Here is a 5,186-nt window from a genome sequence, read left to right as displayed (position 1 = left end):
TATTCCGAATGTTAGGCCTACATTATGAGACAGTACGGGCAATGGCATTCACATCTGCTGCCATGGCGTGGTGCGGTGCCTGCCTTGCTAAATTGTGTCAAGTTGTTTGGGGTTTGTTTCCTAAATACAATGTTGCCATGTAGTTAGGGAAAGATATGGATATTTTGAGAAATCTGTGAACTAATTTCTTACCAATAGATTTTTTTACCATGTATTCGTACAGGTGTCTGGACACACCTCACAATTTATCCACGGCCAAATCCAATGGGAATTTCCGTGACACCCCGTCAAAGTTGGGGTGCACAGAAGGCCTATGTAAAAATTGGAACACGGCAGATTGGGGGGAAAGGATGCATAATGGGTCATAACTTCTGAAGTAAACTACATACAGAGACAAATGAACACATTTTTCCATACATTACTGACCCAGTGAATTCAATTGAGGGGTATTTTTGGACATTTGACCACATTTGAACCCCGTTTTTGGTCAAAAAACGCAAAAAATGGCCTTAAATGTGTAGAAATGTTCCGTTTTTTTAATCATATTTCCAAGTTATGTCCGTTATCACCACTTGCTCTTCATTTCTCATTTACAGTATGACAATATACTGTATATAGTCTGGGTTTGATTATTCTATTGGTATTAAGCTGAAATAATAACCCAAAGTTTACCATTTTTAACCCTTTAATGTCCTAGACTGGAACCCGGAAAAAGGTTGCAGAAGGGGCCATAACTTCTGAAGTAAACTACATACAGAGACAAATTAACACATTTGTCCATACAATAGTGACCCAGTGAATACAGTTGAGTGGTTGTTTTGGACATTTGACCACATTTAAACTGCGCTTTTGGTCAAAAAACTGCAAAAATGGCTTTAAAAGTGTAGAAATTCAGTCATATTTTCAAGTTTTACCACTTGCTCTTTATTTCTCATTTACAGTATGACAATATACAGTATAAGGTATGGATTTGATTATTTAATTGGTATTAAGCTGAAATACTACCCCAAAGTTTACATTTTAACCCTTTGATGCCCTAGACTGGAACCCGGAAAATGATAAATATTTGTCAGAATGTGGGATAAGTTTGGAGGTAAACCACATATAATTCAGTTTGTCATTTTTATTTATGTTTCAAAATAAAATGATGTAATATGGCAATCCATGCCTTATCAAATCATACATAATTGAATCACTGCTAATAATAGCTTTTGTTGGAGATTTTAAAAAAAGTAGTTATCTCTGGAGGTATACACTCTACGACCACTTAATTAGGTACACCTTGCTAGTGCTATGTTGGACCTCCTTTTGCTTACAAAACTGCTTTAACTGCCTTCAACGATACTCAGGTAGGCTGTGGTATTCCAGAATAGTTCAAGTGGTGCTAAAGCCCTTACAAAAATCGACCATGGTTTTACTATGATAAAGTAACCATGGTTTCTATAGTAAAGAAGAAGGATCACCGCACACTGGTGGACTTAGTTTTGCTGTTTTTATTTAGGCCTAGGTGAACAACACGTTACGAACCTGACGAAGCGCAATGCGGAACGCGTTGTTCACCTAGGCCTAAATAAAAACAGCAACACTAAGTCCACCAGTGTGCGGTGATCCTTCTTCTTTACTATGAATTACTGATGACTGCACTTCACCAGCACCTGGAACCTGGCTGTGCATAGGAGTTCCAGGTCTTTGATAACCATGGTTTATCTAAGTACTCTGAAACAACCATAGTATTACAATGGCTTATGCATGTTTTTTTGGGTAAGCATGAAAACCGTGGTTCCAGACTAATCATGGATCATGGTTATTCATGGTTTTCATGTTTTTTTTTTCAGCATGGTTTGTGTCTATGTTTTACCCATAGTCACAAACCATGCTCAATAAACCATGGTTAACTGTGGATTTCATGGTCACCCAAAAAAACGTTTTCACATCCGCGGTGTAATGGTTAGGGAGTTCACTGAGTTGCAGGTTCAAATCCCATCCTTACCTCTCCCTACACATGACTGAAGTGTCCTTGAGCAAGGCACCTAAACCCACATTGCTCCAAGGACTGTCACCAATATGTGTGTTGGATAAAAAGCAGCAGCTAAGTGCAATTGTCCAATCTTATATTGACCAAGTGAGCCTGTGTGAGTTATAGCCTCATTTTCCTGTTCTTAGCTGACTGTAGAGGCATCTGGTGTGGTTTTCTGCAAAAGTAGCCCATCAGCACAAGGTTCGACATGCTGTGCATTCAGAGATGCTTTAATGTATGTGTTTCTGAAATACTCAAACCAAACTCATCTCCCTTGGATTTAGTGGTGCTCAGCTGTATCTGGTTAGCCTGGCACCCACCAACAAAGTGCTCTGAGCTGTAGATGAATTCGGTGGAGTACAGAATAGGGTAAATGCTACTGGGGAATGCGGTTTCCTGTGGTGCACCAGCAGGGAAGGTGACAGAGGGGGAGAAAGGGGTCAATTGTCCTGGGCCCAGGGAGAGATGGGGCCCAGAATTTGGTCTGCATTACATTGAATGTATTGAGTTGGGGGTCCTTTCTGATGACTTTGTCCTGGGCACAGCCAAAGCAGTCAGCGGCCACACACTCTGATGTTAGGTCTCCCAGTCTGACAAACTAGGATGGTAGTCTGTGATCCAGTTTACCGGTTCAAGCCACAACCCCACCCCCAGCAGTTAATAGTCGTGTTTGCAGTTCCGCAGATATTTGCATGATCACAATGAGATGTGCATGGTCTTAGAAAGGTGGGGTTGAATGCTTGACAAAAAAAGGTGGACAGAAATATCTAATGTGACTTCCCTGAAATCTGCTTCATGAAGCAGTGAGTGAACTTCGTCACAAACATGTGGACTGGACACTCAATTCACGACAACTAAATGAGCGCTAATCAAGGCAGATTACTGACGACATGGTGGCTGCACAAGTAGCAAAGCCAGCAGTCTGTCTAGAAATCGGCTAGCAGCCACACTCCAAGCAGCTTCATGAGCTGAAGAGACTACACAGGACTGCCACTTTTCCATATAGTGCAGATCCGTCTGGGCATGGACGCCCGTGCAAGGAGAAAGGCAACTGGCCACGATGCCAAAAACAATAAAAGCTGCCCCCTCCAAGAGTAACTGAAAACACCAAATGCTGCCTATAGGCATGAATGGCCATCCGGATACTTTGCTCGTATATGTGTGTTACGCCCCTTTATGGGGGAAATCAAACCGAATGTCTCATCAACTTACATGCTACATCGGCTAGCCAATATGAACATAGTCCATGCTTCTCCACGGCTGTTTGGCAATATTATTTGAACAGCCGGCAACACAACATGTTTTTGGCATGTTGGGCGTGAACAACGCTTGTCTACAGGTCCTTATCTTTCGTTTATGAAACCCCAACACTACCAATTGACTTGCATTGGCTGTTTTCCCCCACAAAAGGGCGTAACGCACATGGAAAACGTCACGCCGTTCAAGAGTATTGGTGCCTACCAGTCACATGATGAGCCCTGTCATAGCAGATTGCTGTTAGGTTCTGTGGCCTGTTGTTAGTGGGTAGACAAAAAGTCAATTTTCAGAAAATCCCCCGCAGGGACAGGCTCTTGAGAGGATGTACAAACGATAAATCCAACAGCTATGATGTCTAACTTGCTATCAGACAACTATACTGCAGAGACACAGGTTTCGAAAACATATAGGCCTACGCAGTGAGAATTTGCCCGGCACTAACCCCATTTTTGGGCCCTTGGCACAGATGAACACAGATTTTCCATACAATGTTGACCCAAGAAACGACATGTTGGTTGTTTTTCACTTTTGGCAACACTTGCACAGCATTTCTGGACAAAATAAGCAATAAATGACCTAAAATGTGGCCAAAAAAATCACCACCTTTCATTGTTTCCAATGTTATTGTGTGCTTTTTTTCAAAATAGATTAGGCCTATGAAGTGGACTTACACTGATGAAATTCTTAATTTGAACGAATGAAAAGACGGTTGATTTTCAACACATTTTAGGCTGTTTTGTCCAGGAATGCAGTTTAAATGTGGTCAAATGTCCAAAACAACCACTCAATTTCATTTCTTGGGTCAGTATTGTATGGGAAAATGTACTTATTTTTGTCTGCATGCCTTTTTACTTCCAAACTTATTCCTCATTCTGACAGTTTTATAATTTTCCAGGTTCCAGTCTAGGGCATCAAAGGGTCAAAAATGTAAACTTTGGGGTATTATTTCAGCTTAATACCAATTAAATAATCAAATCCATACATTATACTGTATATTGTCATACTGTAAATGAGAAAAAAAGAGCAAGTGGTGAAAACGGACGCAATAAAACTTGAAAATATGACTGAATTTCTACACTTTTAAAGCCATTTTTGCAGTTTTTTGACCAAAAGCGCAGTTTAAATGTGGTCAAATGTCCAAAACAACCACTCAACTGTATTCACTGGGTCACTGTTGTATGGACAAATGTGTTAATTTGTCTCTGTATGTAGTTTACTTCAGAAGTTATGGCCCCTTCTGCAACCTTTTTCCGGGTTCCAGTCTAGGACATTAAAGGGTTAAAAATGGTAAACTTTGGGTTATTATTTCAGCTTAATACCAATAGAATAATCAAACCCAGACTATATACAGTATATTGTCATACTGTAAATGAGAAATGAAGAGCAAGTGGTGATAACGGACACAACTTGGAAATATGATTAAAAAAATGAATATTTCTACACATTTAAGGCCATTTTTTGCGTTTTTTGACCAAAAACGGGGTTCAAATGTGGTCAAATGTCCAAAAATACCCCTCAATTGAATTCACTGGGTCAGTAATGTATGGAAAAATGTGTTCATTTGTCTCTGTATGTAGTTTACTTCAGAAGTTATGACCCATTATGCATCCTTTCCCCCCAATCTGCCGTGTTCCAATTTTTACATAGGCCTTCTGTGCACCCCAACTTTGACAGGGTGTCACGGAAATTCCCATTGGATTTGGCCGTGGATAAATTGTAAGGTTTGTCCAGACACCTGTAAGAACACATGGTAAAAAAATCTATTGGTAAGAAATTAGTTCACAGATTTCCCAAAATATCCATATCTTTCCCTAACTAATGTGATACAAGGGAAAGTGTTTCAGCCTGGTCACGTGACGTGACCACGAGCGCTACGCATGCACGAGGTGGGCAGGCCGTGTGGGCAGGCTCA

This window comes from Engraulis encrasicolus, chromosome 1 (assembly GCF_034702125.1).
Source record: "Engraulis encrasicolus isolate BLACKSEA-1 chromosome 1, IST_EnEncr_1.0, whole genome shotgun sequence".
Taxonomy (NCBI): domain Eukaryota; kingdom Metazoa; phylum Chordata; class Actinopteri; order Clupeiformes; family Engraulidae; genus Engraulis; species Engraulis encrasicolus.
This window is presented reverse-complemented; position numbering follows the sequence as displayed.